This window comes from Panthera onca, chromosome D4, assembly GCF_046562875.1.
Source record: "Panthera onca isolate mPanOnc1 chromosome D4, mPanOnc1 haplotype 2, whole genome shotgun sequence".
NCBI classification, from domain to species: Eukaryota; Metazoa; Chordata; class Mammalia; order Carnivora; family Felidae; genus Panthera; species Panthera onca.
In genome coordinates, this window is record NC_138351.1 from 57,084,958 (window position 1) to 57,097,859 (window position 12,902).

Sequence of the window (12,902 nt, forward strand, 5' to 3'; positions counted from 1 at the left end):
TGTGCTGTTCCATCAGAAAGTTCCATTAGGGTCACACACTTGGCTATCCGAAGTTACAAACACACATAGGCTCTCTGTCTTGCCTACAAATGCCAAACACACAGTCATGTAAAGTAACATAGTTTCAAAGAGTCAAAAGTTTATATTCAACCTCGCCATGGCACACTGGGAGTCAGGGTCCTCTGCTTAGGACTGGCAGCTAGAGGTCCCAGAAGGGCAGGACCCCCCCCGAATCGCACACTTATACACCATCCCCACACACAGACACGGTCACACATAGCCATGTACTCAGTCACACCGCATGTCACATAGGCACATACACTCAATCACACAAAGTTCCACACTGGGGTTTGGCAGTAGGGGCGGGCTCTGGGAGGCAGTTACGTAAAAGCCCTCATAGCTCCCCCCACTTCCCCCCCTCTTGCTCCCCCTCACCGCGCCCCCCCCCCCTGCTTCCTCTCCCAGTGCCAGCGCCCGGGGCGGCTTGGCCGGGGACCGGGAACAGCTCGGCCTCGCGGAGGCTCCAGGCGCCGAGAAACCCGATCCTCACACAGCCCCAGGACGAGCCAGGCAGGGGGGCCCCTTGAGCACCCACACACACACTCAGGGTCCAGCCTAGCACCCCAGGGAGGACTCACTTCTATCCTGGGACAGCACCTAGGACCCACTTACAACAGCCCTATGCTGCAGAGCCCCTTCTGGAATCTTGTCATTTGGACCACTGCCTAAGAGTGCCCTGACCCTTCTAACCTTGGCACCAGGAAAGGGCAAAGATTCCCTAAAAGTAAAGAACAGGAAAGAGCTGAAACTATAATAGGGAAACCTAAATATTCAGCCTGGAATTGTCCTCAGCTCTCTGGAGCTATCTATGTACTTCCCTCCTCACTGGGGCCCTCTAAATCCACTCAGATAGAAAGAGGTGGTTTCATTCCTGCTCCTGGCCCCCCTCAGATTTGCTACCTACTGATCCCAACATATTCTACCAGAATTCTGAATTATTTGGATAGGTCCAAGGCCTCCCCTCCCTCTCTTTGATATCCTCCCTTCCTCCTTAGTTGGAAGTTCTAAGGCCAGTCTAACCCCAGTTCCTCCCATTTTGCTAAGAAGGAAGTTTTGTGGGCAACCTGAGACATTGGGAATGAAATCCCCGAAAGAAGGAAGGATTAAGGCTCAGGAAACCCCTGAAAGCCCGGAGTCTAAGAGAAGAGGAATAAACGTCTGTGTCCCCCCCGCCCCCGCCACCCCAGTAAAACCCCCACCCTGCTCTGCAGCCCAGACTCTATTTTTGACAATAGGTTTTGGGTATTCGCCTGGGCTGCCCAGGCCCAGGCAAAAAGGGAATTTCCCCCTATGTTCTCTGCTAATGAACAAAACATTTCATGTTGAAATTCCTCCTCTGCCCCCAGACCAGTGTCTCTAGGGCCCCCCAGCCTGACCAAGCAGAGGGACCACTAGGAATGGAGTAACAGTAGGGGGAAGCCTCCAGGGGAAGCATAATTTACATTGGGTGGGGGGAACTTTTTTTATAAATAATTAGAGTGGCTTTTTTTTTTTCACTTTTGGCTAAAATTACCCACTCTGTGGCAGCTTCCCAGAAAGGGCGGCGGGAGGGCAGCCGGAGCTGTCCCAAGGCCCAGGACATGGCCCCCCTCCCCTGGGCGAGGAGCTTTCCCCAAGTTGTTTTCCTGGTCTCTTCCTTTTGGATGTTTTTTTGATCATTAATCACATTTTCCATCCACAGGCTCAGTCCAGACCCCCTCCCCCTGGGGTCAGGGCTGGACAGAGGAAGGAAGAACAGACTCCAGAAGGATGAGTTGGGGACAAGATGGGCAATGACCCCTGGTCTTGGCTGACCTGAAAGAGGCTGTCAGTGGTATGTCACGGATCACACCCTCACCATCCTGGTACATAGTAGGACCTTATAGACCCAAGTGGACTGAATGAATGAACAGGTGTCCAGCTCTCAGAGCATCTAGCTGGCACTGGAAGGTAAAGCCTCTACTGTCACTCCCCTTATGCTACAGACAAGGAAACAACTCAGAGAGGGGGAGTCACCTGCCCAGAGTCACACAGCAAGTTAGTGCCTGGGCCAGAGCAGGACCCCAGGAATGCAGATAGCTCCCTCATTCATAAGGCAATCAATAAGTATATATTGAGCATCTACTATGTACCAGACATTGATGTAAGTGATAGAATATAGCAATGAAGCAAACAGACAAAAAGCTCTGCCCTCTCAAGGACGTGGAGCAATTAGAACTCCACATACTACTGGTACGTGTATAAGTTAGTACAGCCACTTTGGAACATTGTTTGGCAGGATCTACTAAGTTGAACATCTATGTACCTTATTACCTCACAAAGAATGTTTATAGCAGTTTTATTCATAATAGTCTCAAGCTGGAAACAACCCAAATAAATGAATAGATTATGATACAGTTACAGAAAAAAAAACAAAAACAAAACAACAGCTATAGCTACACACAACAAAAATGGATAAAGCTCACAGACAAAATGTCAATCAAAGAAAAAAAAAAGAAACAGAAAAGAGTACAGCATATTGAATGATTTCATTTATGCAAAGCTCAAGAACAGGCAAAACTCATTTATGGTGATAGAAGTCGGAATCGTACTTACCTTTGTTGGGGGGGGGGGGGGGTTGGGTTCCAAAAGTGTAAACACATATGTCAAAATCTGATCTGTACCCTTAAGGTTTGTGTACTTCACTGTTTACTTTTTGTCTAAAAAAGTTTAAAAATCCCTTGTCCTCATGGGATTCCCATTCTAGTTAAGGAAGATGGATACTAAGCAAAATAGGCAAGTATACAATTTGTCCATGTGAGAGTGCTGTGTCTGAATCCATGGTCCTCTTAGGCAAGAGGTGACAGCCTAAATATCACCTGAAAGAAGCCTAGACTAAGCCCCTTTTTTTTCTCCCATAGTGCCATAGTCTTTTTCCTTATAGTAATTTGTGTGACGTTAAACTACCTAGTTACTTGTGTGGTGCCTGTGAGCTCCATGAGGGCAGCCCTGTGGCAACTAGAGCTGGGTCTGGCATAGAACAGGTACTCCTAACATTTGAACTAGATTTAAATAAATGTTGAATGAATGAATGAATGAATGAATGTGGTAAGCAAGCAGGACAACATTGGCCCAGAGGAGAAAAGTCCCAGGGCACAGGAGAGGGAGGCTATCTGAATGGGTTACATCCTCAAGGGATGGCAAAGAGGATTTGGTGTCCAGTAAGGGATTAAGCAGTGACCCAGAAGGCAAAAGGCAGACTGAGATAGCCTGAGTGGCTCAGAGACCACATCCTGAAGTGCTTTTAGTGCCAAGGCCATGCAAGTCTGGAAAGGCATAAAGTAGGTGAGGAACATAACCAGATCTACATTTTAATGAGATCACTGAGGCTGCTGTACAGAGTAGTGAGAAAGGCTAAGGCTGAAGGTGGGGCAGCCAGGGAAGAGGTGTCTGCAGTTACCCATGGGAGGGAGACCTCCAATCTAACCCGGGGCAGGGCCCTGGGGCTGAAGAGAGAACAGGGCTTTGTCAGGGGAGGTGGGGGAGGGGAGGGCTCAGATTCATCTCCATCTGCTCCCTTGACAGAGGAACCCCTGTGTTGCCCTATACACAGAGAACAGACCCCTGGACACTTAGTCTAGAGTCTGCTCTTCCAAGGACCCTCCCCCAGTGATCCCAAGGTCTGGGATACGTTTGGAAAGAGTGGTAGATGGTCAGGGAAGGAATAGGGGAATCAGAGTGGATGGTGGGGAGAGAGACAAAAGAGTACAGAGAAGTCAGGATTAGGACACCAAGTGTGTTTGAAGGCTGGAACAAGGACACAGACTTGCAAAATCACAGATGCCGTTTTTCTTCATGTTGTGTTGCAAAATTTTGCATGAAACTAATTCCCTGCTCAAAAACACAAAGAACTTACCCTTCCTCCCACTCCAGTGGGTCTTGATCCTTTTCTCCCCAATTCTTCATAGAAGGCATATGTCTTCAAAGGATTGTCTCCTTCCAGTGCCAGCCCAGAGTCTGACCTTGATCCTTGCTGCTGTAGAGCTGCTTCCCTATTTCCAAATAGGACTGAGGGCCACATGGCCCAAAGATTGGTTTCCTCCCTTCATCTCCCACAGCTCCATTTCCAGCGAGCCTATGATTCCCTGGGGCAGGGACAGAGGGGGAAAAAAGAAGCCCCAGCTTCTCCCTCAGAAACTCAATTGTAGTGATTGAGAAGACAGAGAAAAATTAGAGATTTAAAGATTGAATGCCAGAGACACCAAGTCCCAGGGAAACAGACAGAGGCAGATGGGAGTCCAAGAGAGAAAACTGAATTAAGCTCAGTTCAAGAGACATTTATTAGCACCTACTGTGTGCCAGGCCCAGAGGGAACATTGTGTACAAAAGCACATATGACTCCCAGGTTTTTGGCTTGAGTAACTGGGAGATGATGGTGCCGTTCACTGAGCTGGAGAGAGTTGGGGCTTGACATATCCATGGAGTTGAAGGTCTGTGGGATGGTGACCAGCAGCAACAAGGATGGGAAGAACACAGAAGGTGAGAAAGAGCCACCTGGTTGGAAGTGTGCAGTCCCTGTTCGGCTTCTAATGCCCCCTGTAACTGGCTCTTGCTGGTTGTACGGGCATTCATCAAAGTCTTGGACTGATCTGGGCACTCTGAACGTGCTAGAAGATAAGATAGATCACAAGAGCAGGGAGAAAAAATGATGAGAGGCAGGAGGAGGGGAGGAGAGGATTGAAGCTGAAGCCCTAGGAACCATGATTAATAAACAGAGTGGGCAGAGGGGTGCCTGGGTGGCTCAGTTGGGTAAGCATCTGACTTCAGTTCAGGTCATGATCTCCTGGTTTGTGAGTTCGGGCCCCTCATCAGGCTCTTTGCTGACAGCTCAGAGCCTGGAGCCTGCTTCCGACTCCGTGTGTGTGTAAGTGTGTGTGTGTCTCTCTCTCTGTCTCTCTGCCCCTCCTCTGCTTGCACTCTGTCTCTCAAAAAATAAAAAAATAAAAATAAAAAAATAAATTTAAAAAACAGAGTGAGCAGGGAAGGTGTGGTTGCCCCAGAGGCAGAAGGAAAGCCAGGAGTCAGGGTTGTCACAAGACCAAAAAGGAGCCTGATGAGGCCAAGAAAGAGCTCTGGGCTTTAGCAGCCAGGATTGGGCTGAGGCCAATGGGACCAAACTGGTGCTAAGGAGCTGGCTGATGTAGACCCTCCATAGAAGCCTGTGAGCAGAGTGTAGGCCCCTCCTTCCCCAGCCTCCCTGCTGTCCCCAGAGTCCTGCTTGGTCTGGCGGCCTCTCTCAGCCAGACACATGGAAGAAGAGGATGGAAATTCTCCCCTGCCCCCAGACTCCTATCCCTGAGCCTCTAGTTTCTGGCATTCCCAGGAGAGTCCTGAGCCTCCCTCAAGCTTGGGAGCCCACAACCGTCAGGGAAGCCTGGGGACCCCGGGGGTAATTGAAACCAGGGTTAAAACATTAGAAACCATAAAGCCAACTCCCTGGCTCCCTCAGGATAGTTCCTGGTTTTTTTTCTCAACCCTATCCTCCCTACTGCTGACAGCTCAGCTCTCTAGGCCCCACCAGCTGGGCCATGACCCTCTTCTCCAAACCAGCTAGAAGGGGCCTCCAACCAGAAGGCACCCAAAGCCAGCCCTCAGGGGCCTCTTCTCTGTACTTGGCTAGAATAAGCCTCCATATCGAAGTGTCCCCAAATTCTAATCTTGATCCCTTATTGCAGAACCTATCCTAGGGGATTGAAGTTAGACAATGGGAAAGATTTCTCAATAGTGAAAGAGAAAGAGGTAGGAGATGTGGAGCAGGAGTGCCTCTCTACTAGTAGGTGCTCAATAAATTTGTGTGTGGAGAGGTGCCTGGGTGGCTCAGTTGGTTAAGCATCTGACTCTTGATCTTGGCTCAGATCATGATCTCATGGTTCATGAGTTCAAGCCCTGAATTGGGCTTTGTGCTGACAGTGTAGAACCTGCTAGGGATTCAATCTCTCTTTCTCTCTCCACCCCCTCCCATGTGCTCTCTCTCAAAATAAATAATTTAAATTTAAAATAAATAAATAAATTTGTAGGGAAGAAAAAGTGGATCTCAAAGCCTAGGCCCCACCGAAGCAAGGTGTCTGCTGGGCTAGATCTGACTCAGGGGCAGGACAGGCTGCACACCTGGCAGGAAGGAGGAAAGTCAGATAAGGAATTCTGTGGCACAGAGTTCCCCTTCCATCTCTCTCCCTGCTTTGATGTCTTTGTCTCTCTCTCCCTCTATGTCTCTCTCTGTCACAGTCCTGGACTCTGATAGAAAGGATAGGAAGCTGCATGTTCTTTGGCCTGTGGGAAGGTTTTCCCCTGAACAGCTGCCTGATGATTCCAGGAGTCCCAGATTTGCCATGAGTGGTGGTGTGAGAATTTGTCCCAACCTCTGTCTCTATGTCTGTCTGTCTTCTTGGCTCTTCAGTGAGACTGAAACGTTCAAATACCTACTCATCGTTTACTGGCTTTGTGACCTCAGGGAAATGACTGAATGTCTCTATGCCTCAATTAACTCAGGAATAAAATGGGATCATAATAGTGCCTATTGCCTATGACTGTTGTGAGGATTCAATTAAATGAGATAATCCAGTCAAGTGTTCAGTGCCAGCCTGGTGGGTACAAGAGCCCCCTTCATCTGCTGGCTTTGGTTTTCTACCCATCAATGTTTATGTCTCCTCTTTCAGTCTTTCTCACTCTCCATCTTTCCCCTAATCCCTTTTTTTCTCTCCATGTGTGGCTTTGCCTAAAGCCCTCCAGATAGCCTTGTTTGACCCTGCTCCAACACCCATTGGCACAACTGGCTCAGGTGGGGTGGGGTAGGGTGTCCAGGGAGGTTTTTAATTCAAACATGGAATTCCTGACAGCATGATCACGCCTGGGCCTGAACATGGGTGAATCACAGTCAATGGGAAGAGTGATTATGTCTGTGTCCTTTCTGGCGAGACAGGAGAGCTGGGGGCTTAGTTTGGCAGTCTCTTGGAGGAGGGGGCTTGCCCTGACTGCTCTGACTGCCCCCACACCTGGGCCCCAGCCAGATCCCCCATGTCTAGTGCCTCCCTAGAAGTTAAGGCATCCTGCCCAGGGCTGAAAGCGGAAGCTTCCACCTCTACATAGGGTGGCTTACCTGCCCTCAAAATACTCTGGCCCACCCTCACCCTCAGTCCTGCCCTAAATTTCCTATACCCCATTCCAAACCCTGTATGGAGACATATTGCCTCCATAGATCCAGTTACTCTTGTCTCTGTCTCTGTGTCTCTGTTTCTCCTAACCTTGATCCATGACTTTTGCAGCTGCATATGCTTTATACCCACAAATGAGCCCACCAGGGATAGGAAGCTATGGGAGTTGAAGGGTCTGTGTTCTTCCTTCCACCTGGACCAAAGAGACCCTTCTTGGGAGGGAGGGGAAAGATGCAAAAAGCCCAGATGACATTTCTCTATCACTGTGGACCTGTGAAGGCAGAAGCATGGTGTAGAATAGGTGTTCTATAAATGTAAGCACAATGGCAGAGGGGCAAACAAAGGACCCTGAACACGTAATTGGATGTTTAAGGCTGCAACAGGCAGAAGCATAGATAGACTGTGGATAGGCTGCTGCTTGATTTTGTGGATCAGCAAGAAGTCTTCTCTGGGGGCCAGGATTGGTCTCAACTAGCCCTAGACACCCTCATACCTGGGCCCCAGCCAGACCCTTCACGTCAGCCCTTGGGCAGAGGGCCAGATGGGTGAACCACTAAGACTCACCTCTCACTTCTCTATTCTCTATACCTCATTGCCTCACGATGCCCACCAGCTTCGAAAGAGATGGGACTACAGATCCAGAGAGAGAAACACTAGGCAGGGTCACACAGTAGGCAAAGGCTAGAACAGGAGCCCTGGTGTACTGGCAGCCAGCATAGGCCTGTCACAGGGGTCCAATGGCAACACTGACAGGGGCCAGACCTGCAACAGGATTTTATGTGGGGAGAGCACCTAGGAATCTTTGAACATGTGGGTGGCTGGGCCATCAGTCAAGAACAGATGTGCAGCTTCCTGTCCTTCCCATCAGAGACAAGCATTGGAATAAGAAGTTCAGAGAGACAGAATCAGAGTGAAAAGAGAAGGGAAAGAACTTGGAAGAAAGACCAAGAAATAGACACAATTAGAGAGAGTCAGACACAAAAATAGAGATGCAGAGAAAAAAAGATGTGAGTCAGAGACATGGAGACAGGGAAATGCAGGAGGGAGAGCCATGGAATTTAAGACACAAAGATAGGGGGAGACATGAAGTCACAGAGAAACATTGTCTCAGAGTCATAGAGCAACAGTGACATGGAGTCAAAGATATATACACATGGACAGACAGAAGCTCAGAGACTGAGAGACAGAAACAAAAAAAACAGGAGGGATAAATAGAGATAGAGACAGAAAGATCAAGAGGGGCAAAGAGATGGAAAGAGAGAGCCTGGAGACAAAGAGTGAGGCAAAGAAAAAGATTAAAACAGAAGGAAAGGGAAAAGCAGGCGAGAGGAGATCCTCCTGGTCTCCAGTCTCTCCAGTCTGGTCTCCCCAGGGTTTGGGCCCCCTTTTGCTATTCTTTGGTTTCCATAGCAACAAGAAGGGCAGCAGAAAATTTGCATATACATTTACATCCTTTCGGTCTGCATAATTCAACAGGTTCTGTGCATATTCATGAGACTGAATGAAGGTGACTCTCCCAATCTCTGCTCAAAACCTGGCTGTGGTGCCCCTTGCTTGCAGTACTTGGTCATGGCTCAGGGCCCAACCTTGAAGGCCCTGACCAGTCCCTTCCAGACCCTGCTAACAACATTCCCCTCTGCTCCCCAAACACTCCCTTGTACTTTCCTACCTCCAGACATTTCCTCAGGTGACACTCCTCTGCCTGCCAGGGATACCCTTCCTTCAGCATCAGTCCTGTCAATGATACACGCATATGTGTATGCACACACATATGTTTGTATGAATGCTGGCTGGGGACGGCGGGGGCGGCAATGGCAGAGAGTGACAGCCCTAGTGGAGGAGGCCCCTCAGTCACATATCTATCTGGTGTTTCTGTCAAAGAAGGATATACATGAAAGGATCACACTGAGGGAGGCTGGGATGTAGGGTGTGCTGAAGGTTGACAGATCTCCCAAGAGAGTGGGACCTAAGGACGTTGAGGGCCCCACATGGAAACTGACAGAAACACTGGTTCCAACCAGGATAACCAGGGGAACTAAGGTAGAGCCAAAAGGAACCTCAGAAACAGAAGGGCTGAGGTGGCTTAAATGGCAGGGAAGAGGGTGCCAAGGGCCAAGAATTCTTTCAAAGTGCCAGGCCATGAAAGCTTCTGTGAGCTAGGAGAGGCTTCTCTAAGGCCTGCTCCAGCCATAATTTTGGCTTCACCATCTCCCCCTGGATCCCTACAGCAACCTCCTCACTGACTTTTCTGCCTGTGCCCCCAACCCATTTTCTACACTGTAGCAGCCAGAGCTCTCCCTAAAATACCAATCTGATAATGCCACATCATTTCCTCCTTAAAGGCTTCAGTGACTCTCCATCACCCTCAAGAAAAAGCCCAAGCTCCTTGGCCAGACACTCAGGCCCTTCCAGTCTGGCTCCCACCCACCTTGGAGCTTGATTCCTCACACTCCCCGCCTTGAACTTCATGCTCCAGTGATGATCTCTGTGCTTTTCTCACCTCTATACCTTAGTTCATGCCTGCCCTTTACCAAGAATATCCTTTTCACTTCTTGTGCTTCTTCAAGACTCTACACAAGCATAATGTCTTCTTCTTTGAAGCTTTGACTCTTCCTAAAGACTGGACGGAGGGCTCTGAACTCCTGAAGTCTAATGAACTTCCCTAATCTCTGTACTTATACCAATAGTGAAAATCCCTATATACGTGGCTATAGCTGGGGCTAGAGGTTCTGAAGCCAGTGACTGTATTTGTCACATTATGGGTGATCACTAGCTGTTTGTGGAACAAATGAGAGATCTCTGAGCCCAGTGAGGCCAAATTTCAAGCCTAGACTAGTACCTTGGTCTTGAATCTCCTGGCAACCTCTGTACAAACCCTGCAAGAGGATGGGCTATCCCTTTGTAAATGCTGCCACCTTGCGCCCATATTCAGAAGTGCAACCATACACCACCTTCCTAGTGCAAGGACCAAAGTGGTAGCTGGAGGTACCTTACAGAATCAGGCCTTATCCCAAATTGAGAGGGGTTTGGGAGTGGAGAGATAGGTCCTCAGGAGCAAGCGCTCAGAGTTTATTACTAGTGTCCTTTGAACACTCTTGATGGGTGCCAAGCAGACAAATGGCAAGAGCAAAGGTTCAGAGGCAGAAAATCTCATGCATGTCAGAAGAGTAAGACGTTAGTATGCCCAGAGCCCAGGTCCAAAGGGATTAGGCCAAAGATAGACTAAGCCATGGCAGTGACCAAGCAAGGAGGTCCTTTAAGACCATCCAATGAATTAATTTGGATTTTGTCCTCTAATCTGGACATGGGAAGGTTGAGGGAGAATGACAGGATCTGGGTATGGCCACACACTTGGAGGCTCAATAGCCATTCGTTCTTATATTAACCAGTCATCAATTCATCAAACACCTGCTATATGCCAATAAGTGTTCAAGATCCTTAGGTTACATTAGTCAACAAAACAAAGATTCCTCACAGTTCTTTCTGCCTATGGGTTCTGTCCCCAAGCTTTAATAAAATCACTTTTTTTTGCACCAAAAAAAAAAAAAAAAAAAAAGATTCCTACCCTTTCCAAGCTTACATTCTCATCAGGAGGAGACAGACAATAAACTAAACACTATTTTAAAGATGTAAATTATATTTAGAAGGGGAAAAAAAGTGCTTGACTGCAGTCTTAAATGGATTGGTCAGAATAGGCCTTTGCTGAGGTGACATTTGAGTGATGGCTTAAAGGAGGAAGGGAGATGGCCATGCAGGTATCTGTCAGAAGAGCATTCTAAACAAAGGGAAAAGTTAGTGGCTTGGTTTGGAGGAGAGCTCAGAAGGGAGTGAAGCAGGGAAACCAGTAAGGAGAATGTTACAAGATACTGAGAGGCACAAAACAACAGCAGCTGTGGGAATGGAGACACCTAGGAAGTAAAATTGGCAGGATTTGGTGCCTGCTTGCATGTGGCAGGTATATAACCCCTCCAGTCATACTGTGGTCTTAAGTCCCCATTTCAAGGGGAACAAACTCACTATACACACCACCTCTAAGGGAAGCAGTGAGAATGCTCAGCACATTCCATCCTGGATGACCCCATTGCCCACCTTGAAGCCCCCCTCCTGCCCCCAACACACACATCACCACCCTCCCTAGCCTCTTAATTCCTCAACCTTGTCTTCGGTGACTCTCTCTCCAGGCCACTCAGCTATCCACTCCCAAGCCCATAACCAAAACTCTCAAATCCACAACTCCTCCATCTCATCCTTTAACTACTATTGAATTATCTCTTTCCATAAAAGACATGTTTAAGTTCTAACCCCTAGTACCCCAAAAGGTGACTGTTTGTAAATGAGATCTTTACAGATGTAATCAAGTTAAAATGAGGTTATTAGTGTGGGCCCTAATCCAATATGACTGGTGTCCTTATTTATTTATTTGAGTTTTATTTTGAGAGAGAGCACTTGTGCACACATGTGGAGGGGGAAGCAGAGAGAGGAAGAGAATCCCAGGCAGGCTCAGTTAGCCCAGGGCCTGATGTGGGGTATGAGATCATGACCTGAGCCAAAACCAAGAGTCACTTAACTGACTGAGCCACCCAGGTGCCCTGACTGGTGTCCTTATAAAAAGAAAATTGGACATAGAAACAGACATAACGGAAGGAAATGTGAAGATGAATGACGGGAGTGATACATCTAAAAGCCAAGAAGGCCAAAGACTGACAGCAAACTAGAAATTAGGACAAGTCAAGGAAGGATTCTCCTACGAGTTTCAGAAAGGGAAATGGCCCTGCTGACACCTTGACTTCAGACTTCTAGTCTCCCAACACCGTGAGACAGTAAATTTCTGTTGTTCTAAGCCACTCAATCTGTGATACTTTGGTACAACAGCCCTAGAAATGCGTATAGTGACAATGCCCTGTCCTAGTTCACTCAACTACTCCATTTCATCCCATCCCACCCCGACATTTTCATGGGGATGTCCAGGACAGTGACCCCTACCCCTATCTTTACTTCTCTCCTGACCCACTTTGGATTCCTTGATTCTTCACTACATCTTGCTAGTCTCCTCACTATTCTATCGTTTCTGCCTGTCTTAACCTTAGTCTGGAAGGATGCAACAGTGATTCCTGAGTCCTCACCTGTACTATGGATGCTTCTGAAGCTCACACACCCTGACTGATAACACTACAAGTTCATGGTCACCAGCCTTACCTGGGCTTTTAGCCCTGCCTGGTCATCCTCCTGTGACCCCCTGGTTATCTCTCCTGCAACAACGATCCCATACTTCCTTCCCACCAGCCTCCTCATTCCATTCTCAGCAGCAGAGCTGGATTCCCACATCAATAGGAACCTTCTGAACTTCCTCATGTCCCACCTTTGCCTCCACACCCACTCGTATGCACACCCATCTTCAACTTCTTCCCTGGGAATTTACAGGGAATCATCTCTCCTCTTCCCTTTGGAAGGCCCATACCTCCATGCTTCTGGATCCCATTCCCTTTTACCCCTTGAAGAGTCTCATTCTATGAGTTATCCAGAGTCTCTTGCCTCTTTAATCTCTTTTACTATTAGCTTCTTCCATTAACCTACAAATATGTTCAAATCTCTAACTCATTAAAATAGAAAACTCTGCATCCACATTTCTCTACAACTATTTATCACCTCTCTCCTTCCATTCACAATGCCACT